Raw genomic sequence first — 16,964 nt, forward strand, 5'->3', positions numbered from 1 at the left:
AACAGTGAGTTCCACAGCACCCCACCCCCTTGACAGTGACCTCCACAGGGGCCTGCCCCCTTAACAGTGACCTCTACAGCACCCACCCCTTAACACTGACCATAGGTTATAGTCCACTTAACTGTGACCTCTACCATTCCCGGCCCCCTTAACAGAGACCTCCACAGCCCCTTTAACAGTGACTGCCACAGTATCCCGCTCCCTAAAAAGACCTCCACTGTACCCCGCTCCCTTAACAGTGACTCATAGTACCCGACTGCCTTAACAGTGCCCTCACAGTATCCCGCTGTCACTTTAAAAGTGGCCTCCACAGTTCCCTCCTCCCTTAACAGTGACCTCCACAGTGCCTGCCCCTTTAACAGTGACCTCCACAGCGGCCGCCCCTTTATTAGTGACCTCCACAGTACCCTGTATCCTTAACAGTGATTTCCACAATATCCCACCCCCTTAACAGTGACCTCCACATAGCTCCGTTCCCTTAAAATGTGACCTCCACAACACCCCACCCCCTTAACATTGACCTCTACAGAACCCTGCCCCTTAACACTGACCACCATAGCGCACCATCCCCTTAACTTTGACCTCCACCGTTCCCTGCCCCCTTAACAGAGACCTCCACAGTGCCCGGCCCTTTAACAGTGACCTCCACAGCATCCTGCCCCCTTAACAGTGACCTCCATAGCGGCCCGCCCCTTTAACAATGACCTCCACAGCAGCCGCCCCTTTATTAGTGACCTCCACAGACTCTTTAATGGTGATTTCCACAACACCTCGTCCCATTAACAGTGGCCTCTACAGCAATCTGCCCCTTAACACTGACCTCCATAGCGGACCTTCCCCTTAACTGTGACCTCCACAGCAGCCTGCCCCTATGGTGGCTAGAGGTCTGGTTTTAGGGTAGACAGTCCGGCTTTCAGACTCCCTGTCCTCCTTACGGAGCAGGGCCTGGACGGACACAGGGATGTCCTTTTGAACAGTTCACTCTCAGACAGCAGCACTGTGCTGTCTGAGCGTGAGCTGCAGGGAGAAATTCACCGTCCCTCCCACCCGTGCAGCTGACAGAAGTTGATTTTTACCTTCATTCTTTCATTCCCCGTCAGCTGCGGAGTGGGAGGGGCGTGGTCTGACTGTCAGGGACGTGGATTAGTGGGGGTAGGGTTTTTAAGTCCATCTTTTGAGGGTGGCCTGAATGTCCACCCTACCTGCCCCTGAACTGTGACCTCCACAGCACTCTGCTCCCTTAACAGTGTCATCCACAGAGTCCTGCACCTTTAACCACTTCACATCCACCTATAGGATATAAACGTCCTATTGGTGGATGTTTAACTCTGAATGGACGTTCTGGAACGTCCAATCAGAGATTGCAGCTGCATGCTAATCGTACAGCTGCAGAGCAGGTTGCTTGCTGTCAGTGACAGCAGGGCAACCCAGAGAGAAGGCAGGGACATACACAGCGCTCACTGAGCTATGCACTTCCTGTCCCTGCCGGGAGAGTGCAGGAGCTGTCGGGTCTTTCACAAACCTCAATCAGCCCGGCACTGAGGCTGTACAGCACTGTATTCTGCTGTACAGCCTCTCTGGGGGGTGAATTTCCCCTGTAACTGGGGGTACTATGTCAGCCCCAGTTACAGGAAAAATCAATAGTGAAAAAAAAATTAAGTCAAATGTCCCCCAGAGGTCTTGTATGACCTTATGGGGAACACGAAGTGTAAAAAAAATCCCTAGATAAGTAATTAAAAAAAATATATAAATATAGGAAAAAATAAACAAAATAGACATATTTGGTATTGCCTCGTCCATGACGACCGGCTCTATAAATATATCACGTGATCCACCCTGTGTGATATACACCATAAAAATTAAAACTGTGTCAAAAAAAGCCATTTTTATCACCTTACATCACAAAAAGTGCAACACCTAGTGATCAATAAGGCGTATGTCCCACAAAATGGTACCAGAAAAAAACCATTCGCCTCATTCCGCAAAAAATTTGCCCCTACATAAGAAAATTGCTTAAAAAATAAAAAACTATAGCTCTCAGAACATGGAGATATTAAAACATCATTTTTTTGTTTCAAAAATGCTATTATTGTGTTAAAGTGGAAAATAAAATAAAAAATGTAGACATATTAGGTATCGCCATGTCTGTAACAACCAGCTGTATAAAAATATCACATGACCCAACCTCTCAGGTGAACGCTGTAAAAAAAATATATATAGAAACAGTGCCACAAAAAAGCCAATTTTTGTCACCTTACATCACAAAAAGTGTAATAGCAAGCGATCAAAAAGTTATATGCACCCCAAAATAGTGCCAAACCATCATCTCATCCCGCATAAAAATGATATCCTACCTAAGACAATTGCCCAAATAATAAAAATAACTATGACTTTCAGACTATGGAGACACTAAAACATGATTTTTTGGGTTTAAAAAATGTTATTATGCAAAACTTAAATAAATAAAAGAAAGTATACATATTAGGTATTGCCACATCCGTAACGACTGGCTCTATATAAATATTACATGACCTAACCCCTCAATTGAACACCGTCAAAAAAATAAAATAAAAACTGTGCTAAAGAAACCCCACTTTTTTTGTCACCTTACATCACTAAAAGTGCAACACCAAGCGATCAAAAAGGCGTATGCCCCCCATAATAGTCCCAATCTAACAGTCACCTCATCCTGCAAAAAATAAGCCCCTACCCAAGACAATCACCCAAAAAATTAAAAATTATAATATGGAGACTCTAAAATATATATTTTTTTGTTTAAAAAATGCTGTTGTTGTTTAAAACTTAATTTAAAAAAAAAGTATACATATTAGGTATCGACGTGTCCATAAGAACCTTCTCTATAAAAATATCACATGACATAAAAGCAATTTTTTTGTCACCTTACATCACAAAAAGTGTAATAACAAGCGATCAAAAAGTCATATGCACCCCAAAATAGTACCAATCAAACCGTCATCTCATGCAGCAAAAATGATACTGTACCTAAGACAATTGCCCAGAAAATAAAAAAAAACTATGGCTCTCAGACTATGGAGACACTAAAATGTAGATTTTTTTTCAAAAATGATATTATTGTGTAAAACTTAAATAAATAACAAAAAAGTATAGATATTAGTTATTGCCGAGTCCGTAAGAACCTGCTGTATAAAAATATCACATTACCTAACCCCTCAGGTGAACACCGTAAAAAAATTAAAATAAAAAGTGTGTCAAAAAAGCAATTTTTTTGTCACCTTACATCACAAAAAGTGTAATACCAAGCGATCAGAAAGTCATATGCACCTTAAAATAGTACCAATCAAACCATCATCTCATACAGAAAAAAATGAGCCCCTACATCCAGTCGCCCAAAAAAAAAATTGCTTTATTATGTAAAACTGAAACAAACAACCAAAAAAGTAGTCATATTTGGTATTGTCACGTTCGTAACAACCTGCTCTATAGAAATAGCACATAACCTAACCTATCAGATGAACACTGTAAATAACAAAAAATAAAAACTGTGCGAAAACATGTGCACCCTAAAATAGTACCAACAAAACTGCCACCTTATCCCGTAGTTTCCAAAATGGGGTCACTTTTTTGGAGTTTTTATTCTAGGGGTGCATCAGGGGATCTTCAAATGTGACATGGTGTCAAAAAACAAGTCCAGCAAAATCTGCCTTTCAAAAACCACATGGCGCTCCTCTCCTTCTGTGCCCTGCCATGTGCCCGTACCTCATATGTACGACCACATATGGGGTATTTCTGTAAACGACAGAATCAGGGCAATAAATATTGAGTTTTGTTTGGCTGTTAACCCTTGCTTTGTTACTGGAAAAATGGATTAAAATGGAAAATGTGCCCAAAAAGTGAAATTCTGAAATTTCATCTCCATTTTCCTTTAATTCTTGTGGAACACCCAAAGGGTTAACAAAGTTTTTAAAATCAGTTTTGAATACCTTGAGGGGTATAGTTTCTTAAACGGGGTCACTTTTTGGGAGTTTCTACTCTAGGGATGCATCAGGGGGTCTTCAAATGGGACATGGTGTAAAAAAAAAAAACAGTCCAGAACACCTAAAGGGTTAACAATGTTTGTCAAATCTATTTTTGGGTGGTTTCTATTATGTAAGCCTCACAAAGTGACTTCAGACCTGAACTGGTCCTTTAAAAGTGGGTTTTGGAAATTTTCTGAAAAATTTCAAGATTTGCTTCTAAACTTCTAAACGTCCCCAAAAAATAAAATGACATTCACAAAATGATCCAAACATGAAGTAGACATATGGGGAATGTAAAGTAATAGCTATTTTTGGAGGTATTACTATCTATTATAAAAGTAGAGAAATTGAAATTTGGAAATTTTTCCAAATTTGGAATTTTTTTATAAATAAAAATAAAAAAATTTGACTCACTTTTACCACTGTCATGAAGTACAATATGTGACGAGAAACCGATCTCAGAATGGCCTGGATAAGTAAAAGCATTTCAAAGTTATTACCACATAAATTAACAAATGTCAGATTTGCAAAAAATGGCTCTGACAGGAAAGGGGGAAATGGCCCGGATATGAAGTAGTTAAATTGACCTACAGCAGTGAAGAAAAATGGCTTGGTTGTTATGGAAACCTGGTTTAAAACTGTATGTGGAGACTAAGGGCATGCAAGCTTCTATTGGCTGATAAGAGTCATGTGAGCAGGTTTCTATTGGCTAATGCATTTTTTGGGAATATCTCGGGAACGGTATGTGTTCTGTCCTCCTTATGTGTGAAGGTACATAGCTTGACAGACAGCTAAACCTTTCCCAGCAATGAATTGACAATGGAGTAACGTCCAACTTCATCTTTATTGCAAGGTATATGGTAAAACTGAGAAACAGAAAAATAATGCACTTACTAATGTAGTCTGACATACAATATGCATACAGATTAGGGCTGCACGATATATCGAAAAAATAATCGAATCGCGATAATCGCCAAATGCGATATGGCGATTTGGCCGACCCGAAAATGCCGCGATTATATATGAAGGGGCCCCGCGCACATAACTGGCTTTTTGTGTAAAGTATTTTACTACTGTGTGAAACAAGCTCTCTCCTATTGATAAAATGGCCAGCCTCTGTACTCACTATTACGATGAATGCACTGCAGCGAACGGCAGCGATAGGGCCGGCGCGTGACTGACGTCACTTGGTAACGCTCCTGCTTCCTGAAGTGGGAGGAGCGTTACTAAGTGACGTCAGTCACGCTGCCGCTCGCTGCAGTGCATTCATAGTACTGTGACAGTGAGTACAGACTACAGAGGCTGGCCATTTTATCAATAAGAGAGATCCCCCACATAACAGCATCATCCACAGATCCCCCACATAACAGCGTCATCCACAGATCCCCCACATAACAGCGTCATCCACAGATCCCCCACATAACAGCGTCCTTCACAGATCCCCATAACAGCGTCCTCCACAGATTCCAGACATAACAGCGTCATCCACAGATCCCCCATAACAGCGTCCTTCACAGATCCCCATAACAGCGTCCTCCACAAATCCCCCATAACAGTGTCCTCCACAGATCCCCCACATAACAGTGTCCTCCACAGATCCCCACATAACAGTGTCCTCCACAGATCCCCCATAACAGCGTCCTCCACAGATCCCCCATAACAGCGTCCTTCACAGATCCCCATAACAGCGTCCTCCACAAATCCCCCATAACAGTGTCCTCCACAGATCCCCCACATAACAGTGTCCTCCACAGATCCCCACATAACAGTGTCCTCCACAGATCCCCCATAACAGCGTCCTCCACAGATCCCCCATAACAGCGCCCTCCACAGATCCCCCATAACAGCGTCCTCCACAGATCCCCCATAACAGCGTCCTTCACAGATCCCCCATAACAGCGTCCTCCACAGATCCCCCACATAACAGCGTCCTCCACAGATCCCCCACATAACAGCGTCCTCCACAGATCCCCCACATAACAGCGTCCTCCACAGATCCCCCACATAACAGCGTCCTCCACAGATCCCCCACATAACAGCGTCCTCCACAGATCCCCCACATAACAGCGTCCTCCACAGATCCCCCACATAACAGCGTCCTCCACAGATCCCCCACATAACAGCGTCCTCCACAGATCCGCCACATAACAGCGTCCTCCACAGATCCCCCACATAACAGCGTCATCCACAGATCCCCCACATAACAGCGTCATCCACAGATCCCCCACATAACAGCGTCCTCCACAGATCCCCCACATAACAGCGTCCTCCACAGATCCCTCACATAACAGCGTCCTCCACAGATCCCCCACATAACAGCGTCCTCCACAGATCCCCCACATAACAGCGCCATCCACAGATCCCCCACATAACAGCGCCATCCACAGATCCCCCACATAACAGCGCCATCCACAGATCCCCCACATAACAGCGCCATCCACAGATTCCCCACATAACAGCGCCATCCATAGATCCCCCACATAACAGTGCGTCATCCACAGATCCCCCACATAACAGTGCGTCATCCACAGATCCCCCACATAACAGCGCCATCCACAGATCCCCCACATAACAGCGCCATCCACAGATCCCCCACATAACAGCGTCCTCCACAGATCCCCCACATAACAGCGTCTTCCACAGATCCCCCACATAACAGCGTCCTTCACAGATCTCCCCACAACTATGTCATACCCAGCGCGTCAGTGGCTCATATGGGAAAATCCAAGCAAATAGACCCCTAGCACAATTCCCTTAAAATATCACATTGCATATCGTTATCCACAGATTCCCCACATAACAGCGTCATCCACAGATCCCCCACATAACAGTGCGTCATCCACAGATCCCCCACATAACAGCGCCATCCACAGATCCCCCACATAACAGTGCGTCATCCACAGATCCCCCACATAACAGCGCCATCCACAGATCCCCCACATAACAGCGTCATCCACAGATCCCCCACATAACAGCGTCCTTCACAGATCCCCATAACAGCATCCTCCACAGATCCCCATAACAGCGTCCTCCACAGATCCCCCATAACAGCGTCCTCCACAGATTCCAGACATAACAGCGTCATCCACAGATCCCCCATAACAGCGTCCTTCACAGATCCCCATAACAGCGTCCTCCACAAATCCCCCATAACAGTGTCCTCCACAGATCCCCCACATAACAGTGTCCTCCACAGATCCCCCATAACAGCGTCCTCCACAGATCCCCCATAACAGCGCCCTCCACAGATCCCCCATAACAGCGTCCTCCACAGATCCCCCATAACAGCGTCCTTCACAGATCCCCACATAACAGCGCCATCCACAGATCCCCCACATAACAGCGCCATCCACAGATTCCCCACATAACAGCGCCATCCACAGATCCCCCACATAACAGTGCGTCATCCACAGATCCCCCACATAACAGTGCGTCATCCACAGATCCCCCACATAACAGCGCCATCCACAGATCCCCCACATAACAGCGCCATCCACAGATCCCCCACATAACAGCGTCCTCCACAGATCCCCCACATAACAGCGTCTTCCACAGATCCCCCACATAACAGCGTCCTTCACAGATCTCCCCACAACTATGTCATACCCAGCGCGTCAGTGGCTCATATGGGAAAATCCAAGCAAATAGACCCCTAGCACAATTCCCTTAAAATATCACATTGCATATCGTTATCGCAATTTTTAGGGCCCTAATCGAAATCGCACAAAATTCCCATATCGTGCAGCCCTAATACAGATGCAAACCATGTGAAACATACCGGCGGTGCTACTGTAAGCTTAGATGTAGAGGATGGATCAGGACACTACCAGACCGTGTGGATACATCTGTAATGGTGGCTGTGAATGACTGCTATGTGCAGGGCTGATGATGTCACTAGAGTTTATAGGCTACAAGTAATGGAAGCTGAAGTGGGTCCAACTTCTAGTGTGAAGAGCTGCAGTGTATATAAAATGGCCATTAGATAGTGCAGTTACACAATGAACAGGGAATTATGAATTATAAAGCATATTAACTGTGAATAAATTAACAATAACAACTGCTGAAGGCATGACAGTTTGTCCTAGAGATCTTAGACCCAGTCTAAAACATTCCCAGACACCTGATGTACCTTTGTGCCAAATTTCGTGATTGTAAATGCGACGGTGCGGATTCATTTTGCGGACATACATACATACACTCAGCTTTATATATTATATTGAGCTATTCTGTCACTAACCGTTAACAGTTTTTCTGTGTGATTGATACTTTCACTTTGTGCCGGTCATCTAATAAACCTTATCTCTAAACTATTGAGAGGTCATAAAGGCTTATTTAAGCCACATTCTTATCAGTAAGATAAGAACTGAGCTGTAATGAGTGTCTCTAAGGTCAGAGAGCAGAGATAAGGAATCGGTCTGCTCCTGGTCTGACAGAAAATACAGAAAATCCAATGGGTGCTACTAAAGCATGACGGCTATGTACACACCAATTTAAAAAATATATTTTTAGCTCAAAATGAGTACAATGCAATAATTCATAAAATTGCCCCCAAAGGTTTACATAGACTTGAAAGTCAGGGAGGCGCAATAAAATGTCTTTCCCTTTCCACCAACACACTGAAGACACTGCTAAAGACAATTGACTTTGGAAATAATGCAGTATCGGCACCACTAATGGATTTGGGCCTAATGTGTGCAGGTTCAAATATGCAGATTCAGAAAAATGTTTTCGGTAGTGTAAAATGCAAGTTGTCAACCTAGTATCAACCCACTATGAGATTATTCCCCCACCAACACATGAACTGTCTGGAGATGCACCAACACGGATTTTGGCCGAGTATTTCACACTGTCACTGCTATGCTCTGTATTATAAGACACACGTAGATTATTTTTCCAAACCCAAAAAAATATTTAAATTTTGCACTGTATGGAGATGCACCGACCCGGATTTTGAACTGGTAGGCCATGTTTTCACTCAGAGATTTAAACTGCTACGCTCTGTATTGTAAGACACACATATATTGCTTTAATCCCAAACCCAAATTTCAAGATGTCAAAAATTTTAAGATGCCCTGACACAGATTTTAGACTAGTATTTCAGGTGTTTTCACAGAGATTTCAAATGCTATCTATCTTCTGGGTAGTATAATGTTTTGTACAGTTTTGAGCTTATCCCCCACACACACACACAAAAAAGTATTTATTTTACAATGGGGGGGGGGGGGGGAATGTTCTTGCAGGTAGCTGCTTTTGAAGTGAAGTTCTGCAGCAGCTGTGTTGTAAGGTCAGTAATTGCAGCTAGAAGATACTGACAGGCACACCCAGCCTCAGCTCCTCACAGTGCCTGATGGCTTTCCCTATTCTACACAATTCTCCTTCTTTCTAGCCTTTCCCTTCACTGTGCCTCACGCTAGAATAGTGACTGTACACTGTCCCAGTAGTTTTCTGTCAGACACTGCATAGACCCATCCACCCCCATTCACAGATGAACAAAGAATTATGTTCTACTCATTCTACAAGGGCACCTCCTTGCATGCTGCAGCACTAATTGGCTCATCCATGCTATCTGTTAGCCTGTGAGTCAATCAGGGCAAGTCTCCCCCACACTTCCTCTTAGGATTATGTTAGCATCCTCCTTTTTGCTCCCTAGTGCTTTTTCCCGCCGACATGTGCAGTAAAATAGCACTGCACGCCTTTTTACTGGATTTGATTAAAATGAACTTGAAAAACTTCTGGTTCGCCTGCCAGATGAAATTTTGGGAAGTTCGTAATAAACCCAGTTTGTAATGAACGATCCGATTAGCTCATCTCTAATCTGAGTGAAGCACAAGCCCAAGATAGCAGGTATGTTGCCCAGGAGTTATGATAGTACCACAGAATGAAATTGAAATATCAGGTTTAGGTAGGTTATTAGATGGAGGAAAGTTACATTTTTGATTCAGTGTCCCAAAGAGAGAGATCATAATGTTAAAAACAGCTGCCAGATAACTACTAGTGTTTTGTAGTACTATTAGAGTGACATCGCTGTTGGACGTCATCGACTCATCATCAGAGAGATGGAAATACTGAAAACCAAATCCACTGATGGTCTGTCTGATAATGGCTCTGTAGAGAGAAAAGATGAGGACCTAGAACTGAACCCTCATCAAGGGGATGAGGAGAAGAAGTAGAGCTGGCAAATGATACAGTGAAGTAGCGGCCAAAGAGATGGCAATAAAACCAAGAGAGACCAGTGTCCATAAGGCCAATAGAGTGGAGCATGATGAGGACAATGTTGTGGTCTACAGTATCAAATGCTGCAGAGAGAACCAGAAGAATCAGTAGAGAGTAGTTGCCATTCCTTTCTCTGTCAGAAGATCACTAGACACTTTGGTAAGGGCAGTTTCTGTAGAGTGTAGAGGGTGAAATCCAGATTGAAAGGGGTTGAGAAGGGAGTTTGTAAAAAGGTAACTTAATAGGCAGGAGTTTAGAGATGAAGTAGAATTTAGAGACACATCAGAACACAAGTCAAGTCAAGAGATTTTTTTTTTTTTGCAGTGGGGTTATAAAAGAATGTTTAAAAGAAGAATGTTTTAAAAGAATATGCCAGAAGAGAGAGGTTAAATATTGTAGTTAAGTTACTAATGACAGCCGGGAAGAGGGATTGGAGAAGGTGTGAGGGAATAGAATCACTACTGCAAGTGGTTGGTTGAGAAGAAGAGAGGAGTCTGAAGCATAAATTTATCATAGAGAAATTCTGCAGATATTCGTGATTTTCTCCATAAACATTCGCTAATCTAGAGCACCACTGAAGAAACCGTGTGTGCCAGGGTTGCCGCAGTCTGTGTTGAGAAGGTCAGAAGGTAGTGGGAGCTGCTTCATCCAGGGCGGTTTTGAGGGTGCAGTTATAATGATTTGCAGTCAGATCTGGACAAGAGAGGAAAGAGATTAGGACCTGTGTTGACAAGTTGTTGGGAGATAATGGAGTGTAGGTTTCTGTATGTGTGAAAGGTAGGAATGCCATGAGAAGAGAAGATTGTGGTCAGAAAGCAAGACGGATTAGTTCATAAAGTCAGAGACTGAGCAGAGGCAGAAGAAGGCTAAAGCAAGAATATTGCTGTCTTTGAGGTTAAGGCAGAGATAATAAGTTGTGAGAGACCAAGAGAGGATGTTATAGAAAGAATGTGAGAGACAATTGGGATATTGGATCATCAATGGGGATGTCCAAATCACCCAAAATAAGAGTTGGTAAATTGGACATAGGACGTACCGGTACGCCCTATTTCCCGAGTCCTTAAGGACCGAGGACGTACCGGTACGTCCTGACTTAAAATCGGAATTCCGGCGCCGCGGGGGTTAATCGGAACGGGATTTCGGCTGAAATCATTCAGCCGGCATCCGGTAACAACGCGGGGGGGGTCATTTGACCCCCCGTATCGGCGATCGCAGAAAACCGCAGGTCAATTCAGGCCTGCGGTTTTCTGCGTTTCCGGTCCATTCGGGTGTCCTGTGACCCGATGAACCGGAAAAAGACTGCGATCGGTGGCGTAATTATACACCAACAATCGCAGTCCGAGGATTTGGAGAGGCGGTGCTGGCCCTGGTGCTGAACACTGCTGTCCAGGGTGCTGATTGGTGCAGGGGAGAGAGGCGCGAGATTCAAACTTTCTGCGCTCCTCTCTCCCCTCCTCTTCCTGTCCAGCACCCTGACCGTGCAGCATCATCCAGCACCAGCTCCTGTGTCCCCCTAATCGGCATCCATCACCCACCTGCACCCATCGCCACCCAGGTAGGTTAGGGTCAGTGAGGGAGAGGCACCGTTAGGCAGGGAAAGAAGGGAAAAGTTAGTTAGGAAAAAAATAAAAATAAAGTACTTTTATTCCAAACTTCCATCTATCCATCTAACCCTAACCCAGACCCCCCCTGCCACTTTCCCCCCCACACCAGCCCCCCCCCCACCATAACTTTTATTCCAGCATTCCCTTGTTCAGGTCCCTTGCCGCCAGATCCACGTTCGCTTGTGGGACCGTGCGGAAAAATCAACGCGGCCTCCCTGCCTACCCCCTCCAGGTACCTATCCCCAGGGGTGAGACCCGTGCACTTACCAGTGGAAACCTGTTGCTGGTCAGGTATAAGGACAAGAGGGATGTCCTTATGCTGTCCACAATCCACGGTAATAGCACCACCCCAGTCTCTGTGCGAGGTACCGCGGCAACGGTCCTCAAGCCCGATTGTATCGTCGACTACAATCGGTATATGGGAGGAGTTGATCTCTCTGATCAAGTCCTCACGCCATATAACGCCATGCGCAAAACCCGGGCATGGTACAAAAAAGTTGCGGTCTACTTGGTACAGGTTGCCATGTACAACTCTTTTGTACTATCCCGAAGCGCTGGCAGCACAGGGACATTCCTCCAATTCTATGAGGCAGTCCTCAAGGACCTGATCTTTTCGGACCGGGAAAGAGCAGACTGGAGTACCTTGGGAACTGGAGGTGCCCGGATCGTCCCTGGCCAACACTTTCCAGGTGTGGTCCCCCATACTGGAAAGAAGGGACGAACCCAAAAAAAGTGCAGAGTGTGTCACAAGAGGGGGATACGGAAGGACACCACTACTCAATGTGACACGTGCCCCGATCATCCGAGCCTCTGCATTATCGATTGCTTCAGGGAGTATCACACTTCCATGGAGTACAACATTTTTATAATCGACAACAGTTCACTAGAGAACATAAAACACTATGGCTCTCAGACTTTGGAGACACAAAAACAATTTTTCTTTCCCCAAAAAATATTAGTTTTAGTGCAGGCATCCTCAAACTGCGGCCCTCCATATGTTGTAAAACTATAACTCCCAGCATGCCCAGACAACCTACAGCCATCAGCAGGGCATGGTGGGAATTGTAGTTTTACAACATCTGGAGGGCCGCAGTTTTAGGATGCCTGCTTAGTGTCTCCAAAGTCTTAGAGCCATACATATTGGGCATCGTCGCGTGCGTAAAAGTCGTCGCTATAAAAATAACTTTTGACCAAATGCCTCGGATGAACGGTGTTAAAAATATAAAATAAAAACTGTGCCAAAACACCCATTTTTGGGCAAAATTTCAATTTGAATCCATTTTGCCGGTAATAAAGCAAGGGTTAACAGCCAAACAAAACTAAATATTTATTGCCCCGATTCTGTAGTTTGCAGAAACACCCCATATGTGGTCGTAAATGGCTATATAGCTGCACGGCAGGGCATAGAACGAAGGGAACTCCATACGGTTTCTGGAAGGCAGATTTTGATGGACAGTTTTTTTTTTGACACCATGTCCCATTAGAAGCCCCCCCTGATGTAGCCTAGACTAGAAACTCCAAAAAAGTGACCCCATCTAAGAAACTACACCCCTCAAGGTATTCAAAAGTTACTTTACAAACTATGTTAACCCTTTAGGTGTTCCACAAAACTAAATAGCGAATGTAGAAACAATTTTAGAATTTAATTTTTTTGTTACATTGCCTCAAAAAAGAGTAATAAAGAGCAACCAAAAATCAAATTTACCCCAAAAATAGTCCCAAAACAACAACCACCTTATCCCGTAGTTTCCTAGATGGGGTCACTTTTATAGAGTTTCTACTCTAGGGGTGCATCAGGGGGTTTGAAAGGGTACATGGTGTAAATAAACCAGTCCAGCAAAATCTGCCTTCCAAAAACCATATGACGTTCCCCTTCTTCTATGTCCTGCCGTTTAGCCAAATAGTAGTTTACGACCACATATGGGGTGTTTTTGCAAACTACAGAATCAGGGCAACCCATTTTGAGTGTTGTTTGGCAGTTAACCCTTGTTTTACTCCTGGAAAAAATTGATTATATTGGAAAATTTTCCAAAAAATAGAAATTTCAAAATAGTTTCTCCATCTCCTATTAACTCTTGTGGAACACCTAAAGGGTTAACAAAGTTTGTAAACCCAGTTTTGAATACCTTGAGGGGTGTACTTTCTTAGATGGAGTCACTTTTTTTAAATTTCTATTCATGGGGTGCAACAGGGGGCTTCAAATGGGACATGGTATAAACAAAACCAGTCCTGCAAAATCTGCCTTCCAAAACCCATATGGTGTTACCCTACTTCTATGTGCTACCGTTCGGCCAAACAGTAGTTTACGACCACATATGGGGTGTTTTCGCAAACTACAGAATCAGGGCAACCCATTTTGAGTGTTGTTTGGCAGTTAACCCTTGTTTTACTCCTGGAAAAAATTGATTATATTGGAAAATGTTCCCAAAAATAGAAATGTCTAAATTGTTTCTCCATATGCCATTAACTTATGTGGAACACCTAAAGGGTTAACAAAGTTTGTAAGCCCAGTTTTGAATACCTTGAGGGGTGTACTTTCTTAGATGGAGTCACTTTTTTTAAATTTCTATTCATGGGGTGCAACAGGGGGCTTCAAATGGGACATGGTATAAACAAAACCAGTCCTGCAAAATCTGCCTTCCAAAACCCATATGGTGTTCCCCTACTTCTATGTGCTACCGTTCGGCCAAACAGTAGTTTACTACCACATATGGGGTGTTTTCGCAATCATGGCAACCCATTTTGAGTGTTGTTTGGCAGTTAACCCTTGTTTTACTCCTGGAAAAAATTGATTATATTGGAAAATTTTCAAAAAAATAGAAATTTCAAAATTGTTTCTCCATCTGCCATTAACTCTTGTGGAAGACCTAAAGGGTAAATAAAGTTTGAAAAAACAGTTTTGAATACCTTGAGGGGTGTATTTTTTGGGAGGTTTCTATTATCTAAGCCTCACAATATGACTTCAAACCTGAACTGGTCCATAAAAAGTGGGATTTTGACCATTTCGGAAAAATTTCAAAATTTGCTTCTAAACTTCTAAGCCTTGTAACATCCCCAAAAAATAAAATATCATTCCCAAAATGCTACAAACATGAAGTAGACATATGGGGAATGTAAACTCATCACAATTTTTGGGGGTATTACTATGTATTACAGAAGTAGAGAAACTGAAACTTTGAAATTTTCTAATTTTTCAAAAATTTTGGTAAAAATTGTATTTTTTTATGCTAAAAAATTAACTTTTTGGACCCAATTTTAGCAGTCTCATGAAGTAAAATATGTGACGAAAAAACATTCTCAGAACGGCCTGGGTAAGTCAAAGCGTTTTAAAGTCATGAGCACTTAAAGTGACACTGGTCAGATTTGCAAAAAATGGCCTGGTCCTTAAGGTGAAAATGAGCCTGGTCCTTAAGGGGTTAAGGGTTAAAACCAAGTTTACTACTAAAGTGGTTAAAGTGTTCACTGTGATACTGACTATAATCTATGCTAGGGTTTCTCAACTCCGGTCCTTGGGACCCACTTTCCAGTCATGTTTTCAGGATTTCCTTAGTATTGAGCAGGTGATATAATTAGTGTCCATGCATCAGGACTTACCACAGGTATTCATTCTGTGGGATATTCTCAAATCCTGACCGATAGGTGGGTCCCAAGGACCAGAGTTGAGAAACCCTGATCTAAGCACTATGTAAGCCAAAAAAGCTACTTATCAGTTAGGAAACAATTAACTGCCAGTTTCTTTGTTACAGTTGTTGGGCTATGGTCTGTTCCCATTTTCCCCTGATTATCAGAGAGTCTGCTAGTAAGCTAAAGTGAAGACCTGTGGTGTGTGCTCCTGCCAAGTAGACCAGGGCAAATTTTGCTCCAGGAAAACTCTATTCCTGTGAGTGAAAGCTGCCAGAAAAATCAACTTTACTAAGGATTAAACATCTGAGAGAAGGAACCATTGGAATTTTGCAGATTGTTGAGGACCATGGAGGCCGTGCTTGGATTTAGTCAGTAAAGGTAATGCAGTCAAACTGCTTAAGACTTTATTGTCCGTGGTTTGGGTTACTTGCATCTGGTACCCGCCCACACAACCATGGTTGTCTTTGTACTTTTCCTTTAAGTCCTGATTAAACCAAATGCATTAATGGCATCATACAACATGGCTACTCCGTGAAGCCATTGACTGGATTATCCTTGCACTGAGCAGAGGTAGACAAGCAAGTTATGGATGTAGTTTATCCTTTAGGTTAGTCAGTTGCATAAATAATTTTTAAGCAACAAAAAGCCAAGCCACTTTGGCAGCCTAATGGCTTGACAAGTGGTTGAATTAAATCTTACTCATGAGTTCCGAGAATGGTGCTATGTTGATGCTTGCGGTAGTGTGTATGCACCAGCATCAGGTTGGATGTTGCCGAAATTTGAAGCACTACTATTATTGTTTTCAGTAAATATTGCTTTTGCTACTGAAAACAAGCCCCGATTGTGCTTGAAATAATATTCTGGGTGAAGTTTAACATATTGCGGATGGTAACTATTGAACTTTCATGCTGATATTTCTAGGTAGCACCCACAAAAAGCTACCAAAATTACTACTATAACATACTGAGATGTTGAATTAAAGGGGTTTTCTAGGAGATAAATATTGATGGCCTGTCCTCTGTATAGGGCCCGACACGTATGTGCGCTAAGAGCTTCCAATACTTATTCATACTCATTTATAGTCGGTATTGAACCACTTTTATCTACAATGACCCCCATTTCTTAGCTCTATTGTTTGCATATATAATGGTGTGCAGCCATTTTGTTTTTTGAAATTATGTTTGCTTCATGGATATGCACCTGTGATTCTGAAGGTTTTAGTCTAAATTTTCTTGCAATATATTGGGGGTGGCACCCCTTTTAGACTGGACACGCCCATCTACCTGGGACTTCTGAGCAGAGTACTTTTGTAGCTGGTTCCTACACAGCCCTGAATATTGGAGGCTTTATTAAGTCCAAAGTGAGACAGTATCTTTAGTGATAGGGACCCATCTGCGGAAGCCACCTTGACGCCTGGTAGATGGGCCCGACGCGTATGTGCGCTAATAGCTTCCATTACTTATTCATACTCATTTATAGTCGGTATTGTACCACTTTTATCTAGAATGGCCCCCATTTCTTAGCT

The sequence above is a fragment of the Bufo gargarizans genome, chromosome 3 (genome assembly GCF_014858855.1).
Source record: "Bufo gargarizans isolate SCDJY-AF-19 chromosome 3, ASM1485885v1, whole genome shotgun sequence".
NCBI lineage: Eukaryota > Metazoa > Chordata > Amphibia > Anura > Bufonidae > Bufo > Bufo gargarizans.